Here is a 19,293-nt window from a genome sequence, read left to right as displayed (position 1 = left end):
GGGGGGGGGTGAGTGCGCGCGCGCGCGCGCGTGCTCGCCGCCCCGCGCCCGCTCCCACGCCCCGCCAGCCGCGCACGCGCACTCCGCCCCGCCTGGCCGCCTCTGCTCGTTGACGTGACGCCAGCCTCACACCCAGCCCTGGGCAGGCTCCGGCGGAGAGCGCCAAGAACCAGCCTGTCCCCCAGGGGCTGCGCGGGTCGCACTCACTGCTCGTCGGCCCGTCTCTCCAGCCAGCTCTCTTCCGGCTTCGGGTCCTGGGCCGGCCTGAAAGACGGGAGCGAGCGTGGGGCACACACGCTCACCGGAACTCACGGCACGCGTCCCTGCGCAGCCCGGCTGCTCTCCACTCCCTCTGGCCAAGCTCGCCCTGGACCTCGGAGCCGCCCAACCTCAGTCCAACTCCTCCTCCCTCCTCTCCCGGTGTGGATGCTGCTTCTGCTTTCTCCACCTTCCCTCCCCTCGGCGCGCAGCCCTGGAACCCCAGGGCAGGGCGGAGAGAGGGCGCTGTGACCAGGTCCTGGCCCAGAGCTACTCCTTCCCTCTGGCTCCCCCTGGCCCTGGTCTCTCCCTGGTCTGACTTGTTCCAGAAGTGGACCTCCTCATCTGTTCTTACTTTGTTGGCTAATGTTTTCCTCCCCCCAAGCAGGGTTGGGCAATCAAGTTCCATGCATGATAAGCAGTTTAAAACCACGATGGAGAAAGGGAGACAGACACAAGGATTGTGGCAGACAGGCCCCGTGTGAGTAGACATATCCTTGACACTATCAGCAACGTTGGGAAACTGGCTTATGTCTGCATCCTTGTGTAGACCTCTGTCCGTTTGAGTTCAGTTCTTGAATAGGTTTAAAAGCGTAGCTCTAAGCCACACCCTTCATCCTGTGTGAACCTTTTAGGCAAAGGTCCTTTGACTAAAAGGACTTGATCTCAGTAATAATGGGTGCCCATTCTGGGCGATATTCTCTGAGCTGAGCTAAAAGGCTATCACACTATTTATTGCACTTCTTAGTCTTCTACCCCATTTCCTTCTAAATAGCCAGTGAAGCAGTAATCCAATTCAGGATAAAACTTGCCACTGTCTATGATGCTGTGACAGTGTCCTTATTTCATGATTATTTTCCTAAGGAGATAACCACTCCCTCCCAGATAGGGTACCAACAACAAACTAAAGTAGGATTCCGAGGAAGTCAGTCTTGAACCAAAAGGTTTCTTGAGCTTGCTATAAGTTACTTCCCTCCCAGCGGTGCAGAAGATCTGAAAGCAACCACACCTAAAAATTTCACCGCAACATGAATTCCCCGTACTTCTGATACCCCTCCATAGTCTGAATACTCTAGCACCTACTTAGGGGTGTCTGAGAGGTGCAGGATTAAGTAGCTGGAATCTCAAGTAAAGGTTCAATGACCCTCCTCCTGACACTCCTTCCATGAGGGAAGATCCACAGTCAGCAGACCCTATCTTGAGAGTCACAAGTAGTCACAACTTTTCTGAGGAACATGATTGCTGTTATGCTCAGAGAATAGCGCTCAGCAAACATCCCTTAGTATATAACTCTGTGTGTATGTGTGTGTGTGTGTGTGTGTGTGCCAGAGAGAGAGAGAGAAATAGATTTCCTTCACATTATCAATTCCTTAAACCCAGAAAGTTCCTTTTTTTTTTCTCCATCGATCTAGATGATGTGTTAATGTGACTTAAGAGTTAGAGTTCTGATGTTTAAGGTTTTCAATGGCAGACCAGATACCCTCCGCCTATCAAAGGAACTGGTTAATTCCAGTCTACCCACTGCTGATATGGATACAAAACAATCATCACACTGTGTATCCGAGAGCAGCTGCTCGTCTAAAAAAGGCTGTCAGCTGTTCCTGGATGCAGCTAACCCTGTAAAGCTGACTAGTGACTGGAAAAGACTGTGCCCAACCTGCAGAGGTGGGGATCCAGTGATGCTCTGTGTTATGCTGGGAGCTACGGGGGCCCATATGATTGTCTTCTTGTGCAGGAAATGGAATGGGCACAAGCCGGTTGGATGAGAAGCCAAGAAGTGGGTGGTAACTGTTCTCTCAGGCATTTGAGATGGGACATGGGGTTGAGGCTATCCCAGAAAAATTCCATAGCCATTTCTGCAGATTTGATTGCTTCTCTCTGAGAGAACCTTAAACTCCAAGTCCAGAACCTAGAGTCCTTAGATGTTCTCTTTCAATTGATCCAAGCATTTTTATCCAGACTTTGAGCTTGGCATGAGAGAGGAGGGATGGGTGCACATTAGACATTTTGAACACAGCACACATTAACTCTGTTAGCTAAGAGTCTCCACGCAAGCTGCGGGTGGGGTGTTGTGTCCAGTTCAGATAAGGAAACAGGAGAAGAGGTACAGGGGCAGGTGCCTGGAGTTACGTATTCTGCTGCTCTCTGGAGCTCTCACCTGGGCCCTTTCCTTGAGTTTTCATCAGACGTGTGATTTTTCCCTGAATCACTTCTGACCTGAGAGTGGAGGAAAGTGGAGTTTGGTTACAAGCTCAGAAGTCGGTATCTATGGTAAGACGTGTAGCTACCCCATAGCCTTCCTTTTCAATTCATGACTAGTTCCTCTTCTCTCATGGTTAGCCTCATACCAACCTTCCTTTTCCTCCCAATCTTACATCTGCCTCTGACCATATCTAAAATCTTATCTAAACACAGCAATACACTTACTCTTGATGCTTCCAGTTACTTATATGTCCATGATATATGTGAGTGATGCATGTTCATGCATGTACTGGTACAAGGGCACATGTTTGTGCTTTTATGTAGAGACTAAAGAACTACTTTGTCATTTCGCAGAAAGTGTCTATACCTTTAAAAAAAAAACAGTTTAAAGAATAAATGTCTTCCCAGGCATTCTGGTTAGCTTTCAAATCAAGATCATATTTTTTAAAACACTTCTGGCCCAGTATTTGCCATATAGGCTAAGATGACTGACTAGTCAGTGAATTCCATGGACCTAACCTGTCTCCTCTTCCTTGATGTTAGGATTCCAAGACACCGTAAAAAGTGTGCTCACACCAAAAAAAAAAAAAAAAGTCAAAAAAGCCAGGCGTGGTGGCGCATGCCTTTAATCCCAGCACTCGGGAGACAGAGGCAGGCGGATTTCTGAGTTCAAGGCCAACCTGGTCTACAAAGTGAGTTCCAGGATAGCCAGGGCTATACAGAGAAACCCTGTCTCGAAAAAAAACAGAAGAAAAAAAAAGAGTGTGCTCACAGATAATCACTAGCAAAACCACGCATGTTAAATATTCAGGGTTGTCTCTTCAAAGGAATCTATACCGCTTCCCACCCGGAAGCCTGGGAATGGAGGTAGCTAGTAGCTTAAGTGACTGCTGCTGCTGCTGCTAGGTCATTCCTGGTTCCCCAAAGTCCCCACAAGCAGGGCCTGAGGAAGCTAGTAGCCTAGATGGCCTCTTCACTATTTGACCAAAACCATACTCCACAGATCTGCTAGGCCCTTAAAATACACACAGCACATCTGGAGAACCCATCTTCATGGAAGAAGTGACAGTGCTTTGAGAAGAGTTTCAGTATAATTATGATCCACTGTACATATGGTATTGTGTTACATCAGGAAACCTTTTCCCAGATTTTACTGTACTTAAGTATGCCCAAAATAAACTGTCTCGTGTCAGGCTCTGTAAGTTTGAACCATCACTAGCTACTGAGTCATCCTGAATCCCACTTCCTTCTTGCTTCACACAGACTGTATATGTGACTTATTAGGGGGGCTTAAAGGCCCTGAGCCAGGTATTCCAACAATGACAGTCTCCCAATAGAAAGGCCAGACTCTAGTAATTGTTTAGTCCAGGATACTGGCTGTTGCAACAGTCTCAATCTGATGCTGGGGTCCCAGGGAGGTCCTAGACCATGCTGGTCTTCTGTCTGTATTGGAATCCTAAGGAACTAGCTTCCAAAATGAATGAAGGAATGCCTCAGCAGCAGGATACATGAACTTGCCGTTGAGAATGAGGGCAAATGTGCAAAAAGCCAAAGCATCCTTCTGCATTATTTCTTAGGGGATGCCACGAGAAGTTGTTGCCAAGACTTATGGCAGATCTTCACATCTCAAATAGTGAATTTAAGGAAATGCCTCGGGGCGTGTCCAGATGCTTGGGTTCTGGCTGATTCCAAGTATAGTCAAGTTGGCAATCAAGATTAAACATCAAGTAATGACTCTGGAGATTGAATTGGGGTATTTGTGTTTGCAAACACTCCCACGACTGAGCTTTCTCCATGACCTATCTGAATTTTTTTTCCCCCAAAGGAAGATTGGCCATTGTCATCCTGCTGACTATTATTTTATGATCAGGCACTTTGCAGCAGCACTGGATCATTGCTTCCTAGCCTCTGTGTTCCCCTCACGTTGCTCCCTTACTCGTGTGTTCTTCCTGTGTTCTCTTCTCTCCTCATCCAATGCATTTTACACCATCATTCAAAGCTGACATTAAACATTACCTTCAAGAGGTCTTCCTTAACCCCATTTGTAGTCTGTCCCATAACTCACTGTTACTTCACAGATCTAATTACCTGTCCCCTGACTCTTTGTTCACCTTGTCAATAGATATTTATTTCTATATATGTGTCTCTTCCTCCAGCACATTAGCTCAAGAGGAGTTTGTCCTAGGTACATTTGCATCTCTGTATTAGTCAGGGTTGTACAGAGAGGCAGAGCTGACAGGCTGTCATATACGTATCCCTTGGTATTTATGAAAGATTGGTTACAGGACTTCAAAACCTTTGAATCCTCAAGTTCTTTATATGAAATTGTGTATTAGTCAAGGTTCTCTAAAAGGGGAGAACCAACAGAATAAAAATATCCCAACAAGGAATTTATTGGAATGGTTCACATGATAGAAACATGATAGCCTAAAATGGAGAGTATGTATAGATTGTATAAAAACACACCATTTATAATGATTCATCTTAACTGGATCTGGAATCAACTAAAAGGCTTGTCTCTGGGAAGATCTGTAAGGGCATTTCTAATAAGAATTAACCAGGAGGGAAGACTCTCCTGCAGAGTGGGGAACACCTTTGGGCTACAGTCTAGTTATAAACAGGTCACAGGAAAAAAAAGTGATACTTTGCCTGCCTGGTTTTGATGTTTGGTCGTGAATTCATCTACTATGTTTCTACTGCTACTATTGCTGTTATCCTTCACTGCACTAGAACCCCACTTCTTTGGCATTCCAACATGCTAAAGACCAGAAGCCCTCCAGGAATCCTCCAGGATTTCAGTGCTAGATTGAGGCTGCTGAGACATTCAGCATTGTAGATTGGTCAGAGACAGGTTTCTCAAGACAAATAATATATTTGCATATAACTTATTTGATCATCTCTAGATTGGTGTTATATATATATATATATATATATATATATGTGTGTGTGTGTGTGTGTGTGTGTGTGTGTGTGTGTGTGTGTGTGATATACAATGTGCATTTATGTTATCCTGTATTCTTTTAAAAAGTAATGAAAGGAAAAAACTGTACCTATTTGGAAAATCACAATATCTTTTTTTCTGAATGTTTTCCACACAGTGTTGATTGAATATGTGAATGCAGAAGCATGGATACATAGAGCCTACTCTGGGTGTGTATATATAGGTAGGTACATCAATAAGTAGAGAGAAAAATAGCTGTATAGAATGATGGATAGATAGGTTGTCAGATAGATAGGGGAATTCATTAAAACAATAGCATTGTATGACTGTAAATGATAGGAAGCCCCACGATATGCCTTCTGCAAGCTAGAGAACCAAGAAGCTGGTCCCAAATCTCTGCTCGCTAGAACTAGGGATGTCAAGGAGGTAACTCTCAGTACAGGGCTGAAGATGTGTGAACTTGGTGGACTTCTGGTGTCACTGCTGAATTCTGAAGGCCAGCAGATATGGAGTTCTGATATCCAGGTGCAAGAGAAGTGAAGCGTCCCAGTTCCAAAGACACAGAAACCTCTTCTCATTCATTGTGTTGGATGTTGGGCCCCAGCTGATCTCCACTCTACCTACCAATTCACATGGCAATCACTTCTCAAAATGTCTTCATAAATGTCCCCTGGATACCTTGGAAGCATAAACACCTATGTTTAAGGGAAAATATTGAGAGCAGAAGCTGCTTCAGCATACAGTCATAGGACACAGAGGTGGTGACCTGATCTTCTTTCTGCGCCCTTCCCTCTGCACAGCAGACACTATCAGATGCTGAGTTGTTCCTCGGTCACGGCAAGGTAGTGAATCTTGCTCCTGCCTTTGTTCTTGACTACAGCTTGGAGGTCTTCCGTCTCTAAACACCTTAGAACTCACATCGGCACACTGATTCCTTAGAGTCTTCTGTTGCCCTGGTCTCCCCTTTCTTCCCATGCCTTTCATTGCTAGGCCTCCTTTCTGCCTTTTAAGTCTTCAGGCGATTAGATGGTGCCCACTCTGTAACCTAGGATACTTTCCCATTTGTAAAATCTGTAACTATCATCACACCCACACCATCTCTTTTGCTTCACAGGCTAACACATTCATTTACTACTGGGGATTTGGGCTTTGAGGGGCATTATTCTGCTCATAATAGATAGATGCTTTTTCATATTAGTTCTCACAACATTCCCCAAAGAAGAGCATAGTTATACCTTCTTTCTGTTCATGAACAGAAAGCAAGGGTCTGAGAGGTTTGTACCACAGCTAGTAAGTGGTACAGCTGGCCTTTGAGTCCCAACCCAAAGCTTAGATCCTGGGTCAGAGAGAGCGAGTAACAAAACCCAGAGGATCTACAGGCCTGCCACTATGACCATTTTCCCCTCTTCTCTCTCAATGTTGCTGTTGTTCCTAGGGAGGTTGTCATTGTCCACTCAAGTTGTGCAGCTCAGGTCTGAGGCACATTATTCATATATTTTCTGGGTCCCAGCAGAAAATATTATGCTCCAACAAAGTTACCAAAGAGAGATTAAAAACAGGATCGTTGACAAGGCTAGGGGTGGTGTTACGGAGCACCAGGAAGACAGGCAAATCACCTTCGTAGGCACCAGCTATTGCTGTGAAGGAACGTAGGGCAGAAATGGTCAGCAGACACCTGAGAGAAAAAGTAGAAAGTGCAGGCAAGCAGGCAAGGCTGCATGACAAGAGCCATGACCTTCACAGCAAACAGAGCCAGCCTGGCTTTGCAAAAGGGTGGCAAGAAAGACTGACTCATTTCTTTGTCCCCAACTCTCATTACTGGCACATCTCAAACAGAAACCAGAGGAAAAGGGGCTGTTGGTGCTGGTAGAATTTAAGTCTTTCTTTGTTGGCCCAGGGCACAGGGTAGAGGAATAAAGGGGTTAAAGGAGGTCATCATCCCTTCAGGACCACCCCAAGACCCTTTATGACTTCGCTGTGCCAAGGTTGTTGTTCATTTCTGTGACTGGCAAAACAAATTAGCACAGAAGAGAGGTGTAAAGTCAGAGAAGATTATTGTGTGAAATTCTGGAGGCCACAGGTCCTGAGTCAAAGTGTTGACTGGGTCCTGATCCTCCTGAGATCTGGAGATGACACACACACACACACACACACACACACACCTTGCTTCCTCCCAACTCCTCCTGGGTCCTGGCAGACTTGGTCTTTTCTGACTTGAGCTACAGCCCTCTAGTCTCTGCCCCTGTCTTCACATGCCCTCTGTCCCCATGTCTTCTCTTCCTCACATCAAGGTACCAGTCACTGGTGTTAGGATTAATCTGAGTAAAAACCCTTAACCATATACAACTGCAATGGACCTGTTCCCCAATTGACACCATAGTCTAAGGTTCTAGGTGGAAATGAATTTGTCCCCTAACTAATCATAGCTACTGAAATGAGTTATTTCAGGGCAAAAGCTTCAGTTCCTGGCATCCTAGCATGTAATCTCTCTCTCTCCTTCTCTCTCTCTCTCTCTCTCTCTCTCTCTCTCTCTCTCTCTCTCTCTCTCCTCCCTCCTGCACACCCCCCATGGCAATCGTGTAAGACCATGTATATTGCTGCTCCCTGGGGCGGGGCCCTGGAGTGAGGATGAAACAGAAGATGGAGCCCCAGCTGACCTGCCTGCCGGGGAAAGCACAAGAATATAAATAAACATGTCATCTTTCCTGACAGATGTCTCATGCAGTGTTCAACCACAGTCCTGTTCTTCAGAGATATCCCTAGCTGAATGAAACTCCCAGCCTCTTCCCTTTTACACACGAACATCCTTAAATGGTTTCAAACCACTTTGCGTGGTCAAAGTTCCTCCTCTCTCTGTCCCAACCCAAGGCAAATTTTTAGTGCGCTAAAGCTCCTCCTCTAAGGCTAAGACACAGAAAGAACCTGACTTTAAAGACTGCCGAGGGTCAAGTTTCTCCAGGACAAGCAGCATGGGTGTTCTTAGGTACATTTTCTATCCCTGTGAAGGGACACCGTGACCAAGGCACCCATCATCAGGCGATCACTGTGAAAGTAAACTGGATGAACTAAACCGTGCTTCCAGCTGAGAATCCTGCCTATCTAGAATTAGGAGAAAACGTGGTGGCTCTTTAATCTTTCTTATCTGCCTTGAATGGCAACATGGCTGATGCCCCATCCCCACCCCCACCAATCGCAGCTGCAGGTGCAGATGCTGAATCCTTCCCTCTCTTCACCCATCATATCTTCCTATACCACTGTGGTCAGAGTGTGACCTGAAAGCATGGTTTCCCAGGGTGGCACCTGTGGCAGCCACAGCCCCCAAGAAGTTTCTATAAAATGACATTCTTGTGCCCTGCACCCAACCTTCTAAGTCAACACTCTGAGAGTGCCCAGTAGTTTTGGTTTTGGTGTGTCTTCCAAGGGACTGGACCACCTTTAGCCTGGAGTAGAACCTAAGAAGGCAGGTGGTCTGCTTTCAGGGGGATACAGAGTATTCAAGTGTCTCCAGCTTCTCTCTGCTCTTTGCTTCAGTGGGAGAGTCCTATAGTAGGGCACAGAACCTCAGTTCTCCTTGTCTTAGGAGCATTTTGTACCATCTGCAAGTGTCTCTTGGGCTTTCAACCGCAAGAGAGGCCCCTCTATGAATAGAAGAGTCTCTAGCATCTAATGCTGAAGGAGTAGATTACACATCTATTCTGACAGAAAACAACCTGTGTTTCCAAGTGGCATGAAGAATCCTTATGCTTTTTCCATAATCAGATTAGACTCAGTTTTGGGAAGCAGGTTCTCTGTAGTTATGAAGTGCTTTGAGTGTGGTGTGTGTGTGTGTGTGTGTGTGTGTGTGTGTGTGTAGCAACACCTTGGCCCAAAAATGAAATAAACAAGACCCAGGATTCCCCAGAGGAATGGCAGATCAATACCCATTCTACCCGCTGGCAAACTCCGAAGCTGTATGGCATTGTGTGGGTGAGAACAGGAAGAAGTTATCCTCTGCTATAATTGGAAAAGAAAACTTGTTCATTCTCAACAATCATGGAGTCCAGACCACCTGGAGATCGTTCTGAGAAACCAGGCAAAATGCTTGGCTTAACCTGCTCTGTTGGGGAAAGTTTGGGAGCATTCTAGACAGGTCAAGTGTGGGTATTGGTCCAGTAAAGATGTGATAAGACGATGCTTGCAAGTGAATAATTCCTTCATTTGTTCAGGTGACTTTCTTTTTTGAGAATACTGGAAATATGTTTATCTGACCTACTACCCTACTTGTCTCTGTCTCTGTCTCTCTCTGTCTCTCTCTCTTTCTCTTACTGAGCCTATACGTATACAGTTTTGTTTTTTTTTTCCTCTCCCAAGAAATGGTTTGTGCCACCAGGACTGAAAGCTAGATGAAAATCTATGAAAACACTAACTGGAAGAATCGGTACTGTTATATGTAAATGTGTACATCTATCATAAACTACAGGCTTGTTTCTATGCAAGGTAAGATGTTGCCAGCACCTCTAATTGGCACCCTGCCTAGCTGTGGCATGCGTGCTCTGAGGAATATACATGGCTAGACTCACCTGGCAGAGACACAGTAGACAGCGATGTATGGGCTATGATTTGCTTTTTCTTCAGGGACCTCTCTATAGCTGTCCTAGTTGGCCCAGGCCTAGAGCCTGCTAAGAAATTCCCCCATCGCTTACCCCTTTGCATTCAGGCACTAAAAGTTGTTTAAATGCAAATTATTTTCCAGGCGGTAGAGACATTATTATTCATTAATATTTGGGCTCTAATGAGTTTATCAGCTTAGAAGAACACGTGCTAGAGTCTTTAGGTAATAGAAACCAGGGAATCATGTTTTAATAATGGCAGGCAGAAGAGTATAGAATAAGTTCTAAAGCACTGTAGAAATCCAGAGACTCAGGACATGGCATGAGACACTGGCTACAAGGTAAGTAATAGAACGAAGGAAGCAAGAGTGCAGGTAGACATCAAAACACCTTCACAAATCTGTAGGCTATGTGTGCCTCCAGTTCCTAGCATTCAGAGCAAGACCATTTACAGAACATTGCTGGGGTGGGGATAAATGCCACCTGGAATGTGGTATCATTACCTCCCAGGACTTGCTCATCTGTCATGCCCAGGTCCTGTGGGTATGCCAGGGACAGAAAACTATTTAAAAATCTACCTTTGTTGTGCTTCCAGAGGTTCACTTAGGTCAAAGAGGCAGAAACTTGCATTTTCTGCCTCAGGGACACGCCTGGGTTATTTGAGCAAAGTTAGGCTTGGGAAAACAATGGTCAGCATGACAGACCATCACTAGATCAGAGAGAGAGAGAGAGTAAGGAGCATAGGTCAGAGGGATAATGGAAGCTCCAGTTCGTGCAGGACCTTCCTAGACTTTAGATTTTAACTTTTAGCCTGATGAGAGACTTTGAGTCCAACAGTGGTATCTTCCAACTGACAATTCAGTTAAAATCCTGGGATAGTGGCTCCTATCTGTAATCCTAGTACTTAAGAGGTAGACGAAGGGGGATCAGGGGCAACCTCAGATACATAACTAGTTTGAGGCTATCCTGGACTACACAGAACAGTTTAAAGAAGAAAAAAAAAGCCTATTACACATTGTCTTAGGGTTTTACTGATGTGAAGAGACACCATGACCAAGGCAACTCTTATAAAAGACAACATTTAATTGGGGCTGGCTTACAGGTTCAGAGGTTTAGTATCCTCAAAGCAGGAACAGTTCCACATCTTCATCTGAAGACTGCTAGTGGAAGACTCACATCCAGGAAGCTAGGATGAGGGTTTTAAGCCTATACACTCAGTGACACACTTACTCTAACAAGGCCACACCTCCTAATAGTGCCACTCCTTGGCCCAAGCATATACAAACCATTGCATTCCACCCCCTGGTTCCCATGGGCTTGTTCAAACTTGAGGCTATGGGGGCCACACCGAAACATAGCATAACACAAAATGCATTTAGTCCAACTTCCAGAGTCCTCATAGTCTATGGCAGTTTCAACAATGTTAGGAGTCCAAAGTTCAAGGTCTCTTCTGAGATTCATCTGATCATTTAACTGTAATTCCCAAAGGAAGACAGGGAACCAGCTGGCAAACTCCAAACTCTGCATTTCCATGTCTGATGTCAAAGTGGTCTTCAGAAATCCAACTCGTTTCTCATCTTTGTTGACCACAACAAACTTCTTTCTCCTGAGCTTGTTCTACTCCCTGTTAGCAGCTTCCCTTAGCAGATAGCCCACACCACTGGCATCTCAAACACCTTGGGGTCTCCAAGGCAACTTCAATGTTGTAGTTTCATGTTTCAGTGTCTAGGATCCACACATGATCTTCTTGGCTCCTCCAAAGATCTGGCTTCACTTCTCCAGCCCTGCCCTCTGTAGCACTCTAACCTCAGGTAGATCCACTCCACTGCCACAGCTGTCCTTGGTGATCAGCCCATGGTACTGGCATCTCTGATACACTGGGGTCTTCCACTGCAACTAGGCTTCACCACCAGCCTCTCATAGGCTCTCTTCATGGTACCAACTCCTTTGCACGACCCCTTCAGTCCTGGGCCATCAACTACAACTGGGGGCTGCACCTTCAACAATGGCCTTCCATGGCCTCTCACAGTCCCAAGCCTCAGCTGTTCTTCATGACACCTTCATGACTTCAAAACCAGTTCCACCTGGGTGATTCTTACACATTACTAAGTAAGCATGAGGCACAACCTTGGCTATCTCTAGAACACAGCTTCTTTGTGCTCTCAGAAAACACTTCTCAGAAGATTTCCCCTCAGTGATGCAGCTCTCTTCTTAATCACCACTAATTTCTTAGCTCCAGTTAACCAACATCAATTGTCCCAGTAGTCTCCTTTTGAATATAAAGCTAGAGACACATGGCTGAAACTGCCAAGTTCTGCTGCTTGTAGGAGCTGGAAAATGGCCCCCTTGGTCTATTACAATATCACTAGCTTCCTTTTTTCCAACTCCTTCACTGTCTAAGCTTGGCTGACCTGGATCTTGCTCTATAAACTCACTTTGAACTCAGAGATCTGCATGTCTGTCTCGTGGGATTAAAGGTATGTACCACTCTGCCTGGACTTAAGCTTTTCTTCATCTAGAATTTGTTCTGTCCTAGGCTGGCCTTGAACTCAGAGATCTGCCCGGTTTTATCTCCTGGGATTAAAGGTGTGTATCATCACCATGCCTGGATCTAAATTTATCTGGGTAGGATCTTGCCCCAAAGTCCCACTCCCTTAATCTTTTATCTCCCAGAACACATGATTAGACTTCATTTCACTTCCTGGTACCCCTTTAATATTCAGATCATATATTTTATATTTTTCCTTTCTTAGCTTGCTATGCTTGTTTAAAATGCTCTTCTTAACCAGAGAACAAAGTCTATGATGGACATTTCTTTTCTTTTCTTTTCTTTTCTTTTCTTTTCTTTTCTTTTCTTTTCTTTTTTTATTATCTTTATTTGCATTTCAAATGCTATCCCGAAAGTTCCCTATACCCCCCCACCCCTGCTCCCCTACCCATCCACTCCCACTACTTGACCCAGGCCTTCCCTTGTGCTAGGTCATATAAAGTTTGCAAGACCAAGGGACCTCTATTCCCAGTGATGGCCGATTAGGCCATCTTCTGCTACATATGCAGCTAGAGACACGAGCTCAGGGGATACTGGTTAGTTCATATTGTTGTTCCACCTACAGGGTTGCAGCCCCCATCAGCTCCTTGGGTACTTTTTTAGCTCCTCCACTGGGGACCCTGTGTTCCATCCAATAGCTGGCTGTGAGCATATGATGGGCATTTCTAAGACTTCCTTTGTCAATGCAATTAATCTGAGTCTCTTCACCCTAGCCTGAAGTAGACTCATCAGACAAGGGCAAAAAGTAACAACATTTTTAACCAAAATATCACAAAACAGTCTATAGGCCACATATGGAAATTCTCCACTGAAAACTCTTGGACCAGGGCCAAAAAGTTCAAATTACTCTCAGTAACAAAGTCTTCCATAGTCCTACTAGGTTATCCCATTAAGCCCCATTTAAAGCATTACACCACATTCCAAATCCAAAGTCCCCAAATCCACATTCTTCCAAACAAAAGCATGGTCAGGACTATCACAGCAATACCCCACTCCTGGCACCAACTTCTGTATTAGTCAGGATTCTCTAGAGTCACGTAACTTATGGGTAATCTCTATATAGTAAGGGAATTTATTGATGACTTACAGTCTGTAGTCCAACTCCCCAACAATTGTCAGTAGCAGCTATTAATGAAAGTCCAAGGATCTAGCAATTGCTCAGTCCCACAAGGCAATCAGGCAAAGAAGAGAGAATCTTCCTTCTTCCAATGTCCTTATGTAGGTCTCCAGCAGAAGGTGTGGCCCAGATTAAAGGTGTGTGCAACCACGCCTGGATCTGGGACTTGCTTTGTCCCAGATGACCTTGAACTCAGAGATCTCCTTGCTTTAGTCTCCTGGGATTCATAGACACGTGCCTCAAGGTCTTCATGCCAAGATCCAGGACAGAAACTTGTATCTCCCAGCCTCCAGATCAGAATCACAGGTGAGACTCCCAATTCTGGATTGTAGTTCATTCCAGATATAGTTAAGTTGACAAGCAGAAATAGCCACTACACACATATTGGAAAACTCAATAAAGAACCGAGATAGTAAATATTTTCAATTAGGTTTCTTGAGTGTACTGAATCTTCTATTGTGATACTCACGAAGTCAACTAATAAATGTGGCCATGGACCACTAAAATGCCAGTCACTAAAACAGTAACTCTTTTATTTTGCACAAAATGACCTTTGTTCCATTGCAATGATACAAGGGAAAGATTTTAGAAAGTTGTTTAAATGCAAGTATTATTTTAGAAGTTTACTTAAAACACACATGTATGTAAATACATATGCTACATATGTATATAGATTGATTGGAGTTATCTACACAAAGAGATAATGCGCCCCTCTACAGAAGTCATAGATTATTTAACAGAAGCCCTAGTGCCAGAAAAGGGATATTTTCCTTCAAGTTATTGGTCAGGGGGCCAAGATACCCATAAAAAAATAAAGGCTATTGCCATTGCTTTTGGCTGTCTCCCAAACCATGATGGTAAGATCCTGTTGCTGAAGACATCACAGTCATAGACTTGGAAAATTTAAACTAGTACTGTCCTGGAAGTCTCTTCCCTGAGGGCTCGCTTTCATAATGTTGGAAGCTGTTATGACAGCTGTCAAAGGAGAAAAGTTATCAATAGTCCTACGCTGCTGTAATTCTTATGAACCGCAATATTTATAAGCCCAGCATCATATCACCAACAGTGCAATAGTGGCTCTTACATCTTGGAGATAACCAACTACTCTCTCATTGGACTTAGGGCTAACTCAGTAAGAGGGAACCCATGCTCCGTACTATAAGCCAAGAACTTGATGCTGAAGAGGTCATAGACCCTAGAGGATGTATAAATACCATTTTGTTAAATTAATATACTCAACTGCCTTCTAAATATTTATCCTTCTAGATAAACATTAGTTCAGCTCTTGCCCTTCATCAAAAATCTTCTTTTGGCAGCATATGAGGACTATTACAGAGATCTACAACTGGTAAAATATCCAAGGGGTGCCCAACCCCAACTGACATACCTACTCAGAGAAAATAAGAAAGAAATGGTAGAAAAATTGTAGAAGCCACAGGACCAGGACAAAGGCTGTGGGGTAGTGTCTTCTGGACATGGTAGGAATGTTGTACCCATGAACTCTCAACAATATGGCTGCCACAGAACACTTGAATAAGACTACATCAGTTGACATACTAACATGGATTTGGGGGAAGTTCAATAGTTTCCTCCATTGTGCATTGTGTGTGTGTGTGTGTGTGTGTGTGTGTGTGTGTGTGTGTGTGTGTGTGTTTCTTCTGAAACCTTCCTGGGCAGCAGAGTGATGAACTGCAGGAGGCAAGCTCAGTGTAACACAATTCAGTAACTAGTGTTGGTTCAGACTTCAGGAGTCTGACCCCAGTGATTTATTTTAGACATATTTAAGCACAGCACAATCTGGTAGAAACTAATCTTGTGATAATTAACTCAATCCTGTGTGCACAACAAAGCATGCATAAATCTCCTTGAGGAACAAAGGAAGCTAGATACAGATAAGTCATGTCTGCATTGAAAATTCTCTGGTAAAGTACCTGTGACACGCACCATAAAGATGGCTTCTATAGATCAAATGAGAAAAACAAATCCAAAAGAAGGATCTGGAAGAGAATCTGATGCTGGAAAGTGTCCAGCCACACAGATCACTCAAGGGTCACCAGGCTAGAAAGCGTACCAGCTCCAGCCTTACAGGTAGAAAACAGGGTTTACACTCATGTATTTAACTTTCCAGGCTCCCTAGTAAATGTGTTTGAGCACAAAGACCCCTGTGTCCATACACTACAGGAAGAAATACAGGGAGTCAAAGGCTGAGGAGGGAGGGAAAATCAGTTCACTTTATAAGTGAACCCTCTTCTGATAAGTTGCCCAAGCCTAAGGTTAGCCTTAAACCTGTGTATATATAGGAATCATAGGATATATATACATATATATTGTATGTATATGTGTATACTTACACATATACATCCCCTGTATATCCTGTGAGTGTGTAGTTGTATATGATTTTTTTCAAAAAATAATAATAAGGCTTGAGCTGTAGAAAAGGCGATAATAACTGGGAACCTAGTTCTGTATGTCGATAGGAGAACCAATAGCATTTGCTGTCAGACCAAATGTGCGGTAGTAGAGGAATTCAGGAGGAAATGTAGCTGTGGTATTTGTTATGAGTAGAGGGAGAGTCAGCTCTGCTGGCCTGAGGGAAACAAGGAAGGGAGATAAGTGGGAGAAAGGCCACCAGGAGTCAGCTTGAGTCATAAGAATTTAAGATGCCTCTAGGATAACGGAATTGGACAGGATGTTTCCTGACTCTCTGCCTGGCTCCTATAGTCTCTGGTCACATGACTGTTAACATGCTAACACCCCAATTCCCAACAGCTTCTGCTGTGACCCTCCTCTTTAGAGAGACCTTGCACACTGTCTCTCTCCGTCTTCCGCAAAAGCAGTCGGTTGATTATGACGACTTGAGAAAGGGGAAGCCATGTAAATTTCATTTCCATCCACCATGTGGTCAAGATGAGGAAACTTCAGATGTGTTCACCGTCTTCGGAAATCTCCCAAACGGTGTGTGGATTCTGATAGCCATTTTGCTGGAGGCTCCTCCAGACAACCATAATTTTCTTCCTCTTCCTTCTAGCACTTCTCTCACTGAGAGCAGGCTTCCCTCTGCCTTGATGCTTTGCACCCAGGTCGCAGCTGAGCCAGTGGGGTTTTGTCTGTGGCATAGGGCACCCCTCCCCCGCTCTGCGGAGCTGTTTACAGCGAAGAGCAGGCAAAACCGCACTGGGCGTATGCTGATTGTAACATATTTAAAATATGAGCATTTATCAGGGGTAGCAGATGGAGGCAGCAGAGTGGAGCTCCCAGAACCGAGGGCAGGGAGTGTTTCATTCAAGTGTAAAGCTCGCACCATCTAGACTCAGCTGGCACCGGCTCGTAAAACCAGTGAAGGGAGAGCCGGGTGGAGAAAAAGCCACCTTTGTGCTAAGTTCGGAAGGTTACAGCATTCCCTGACCTTGAGTCCTCCAGGCCTGAAAGACAGTATTCACTGCGGGAGGGGAAGAGCAAACCTTCTCAACTGGTGTCCTTAATGGATTTTACTTTCTTAAAATCTAATCAATCTAAGGAAAATTCAGAAGCTCAGAGTAAATAGAAATAGAAATCATTTGACTCTTCTGACAACCTTTTGTTGCTGCGTGCTTTACCCAAGAGCAGTCTGAGACAAGGAATCAGGAGGGTCAGTACATGGAAGCTATTAAATATTAGATATGTTCAGTTTTTTCAGTTTTGATTTCTTTTTATTGTCTTCCTCACCGCTCTCCCTGAAAGCATAAATATATTCAAAGTCTACTTTATTGACTGTTTGAACTAAGAGCTATATTTCGGCCATGAACTTACTACCTCGGGGCCTCAAGTACCGAGCTCAATACATTAATGGTAAAAAGAAAGAAAGAAAGAAAAAAAGATAATAATTTTAACACGTCTATTTGAGAGAAGAGCTAAGGTTGCATCATTCCGTTAGGCAAAGTCAATTTTAACAGTTGATCTCAGGTTTGCAGAAGTGCTTGGAGTAGCTCAAAAAAGGGACAGTAGATTAGACCAAAACAGTAAACCTTTGTTTGATACTTGCCTTCCATTACGTTTTGAGAGGCACTGGAAAGTGAAGTGGGTAAATCACGTATTTCCTCCCAGTGCCCTTTTATGAGATACTCAAGGAACCCTAGTGTCATTATATATGGAAGGTAAGGAGGATCCCATTCTCTGCACAGCCCCTCCCCCATGCCCTAGTCAGAATTAATCACCATCCCTACCCCACCTCCAATGGTTCCACCAGGAAGGCATAATGTCGCACTTAAATATACCACATTTTGTACTTAGCTGGTGCTCATGATGCATTGTGAATCTGTCAGAGAACGTATAGCTTAGTGCCTGGCACACAATCGGTACTGAATTCATTGAATCAAAGAATAATGACTGTAGAAAAATATATAAAGTGATATGAATGGGAAAAAAAGATCATCAAATGTCCCTTTTTATCATAGTGTCTTCATATAGAATAGACCTATTAGAGAGACTCCCATTTGGATGGATAACAATATCTACCATCTATTCTCAGGGTTGTTCTTATTTCTGGTGTTTTGTTTGCTTGCTTGCTTTTTAGCAATTCTTTGACAATTTTATTGAGCATTTATTGAAATCACATTAGGTGATAGCTGGGGGATGATGAGATGATCAGGAGACTTTCTGCTCTGCAGGTGCCTGTACTTCCTAATGAGCTGGACCAGTGTGCTGGGTGGGGAGGGGCACTGAGAGCAAGAGGGAGGGGAAGAGCCAGGGAGCACCAGGACACAGCCGATGCTATGAAGTATGGGCAGAGTATCAGTCAGGGCAGCAGTTCTCAGCAGGAATGGCATCCTTTAGACAGTTTGGACATTCTATGTGGCATTCCTCTTGTCATTTAACAGGAGTACATGTCTATCATCCAGTCAGCAAAGGCCAGAGATGATATATGTTCTTGTGATTGGTCTAATATGTTCCACATCCCAGCATGACATGCAAATAAATATAGCCCAGACATTCATGTGGGTGAATATCTGGTTATAATTCTCACAGCCTAGCACCTACCCCATGTCATGTGTGAATACAGAGCATGCACCACAAACTGCATTTTCTAGGAAAACAATTTCTTTGTGAATAAAAAGAATATTCTGGTCCTGCTGTCTTTGGAACCTTGCCAGGGATTGTTCACCATCTTGAAAATTCATAGAACTGTGTAACAGGTTGGTTCTTAGAATCTATTTCCCCAACACAGTACATCTGAATCAGTCTCCATTTGTAGCCAACAATCCTCAGTGCTTCTAGGGAAACACTTTGATCTTAACTTTGTCTTGTTACTCTCTCTCTCTCTCTCTCTCTCTCTCTCTCTCTCTCTCTCTCTCTCTCTCCCTCCCTCCCCCTCTCTCTCTCTGTGTTTCTGTTTTTTTTTCTTAAATAAGACCTCCTTATGCACCTCTAGTTGGTCCAGAACTCACTCTGTAGCCTCGACTAGCCAAGATCACATAATCCTCCTGCTTCCTCCTTCAGAATGCTTGGATTACAGGCCTGTGCCATCAAGTCGAGCCTGTGTTATGTCTTACTATAATGGTACCCAAGGATGCACATACAGAAATTTTATTTAATATGTTGCCCTTTTTATTGTGTATGTGTGTGTATACGTGTGTGAGTGAGTGTGCGTGCATGTGCATGT

Source organism: Mus pahari, chromosome 12 (assembly GCF_900095145.1).
Source record: "Mus pahari chromosome 12, PAHARI_EIJ_v1.1, whole genome shotgun sequence".
Lineage (NCBI taxonomy): Eukaryota > Metazoa > Chordata > Mammalia > Rodentia > Muridae > Mus > Mus pahari.
This window is presented reverse-complemented; position numbering follows the sequence as displayed.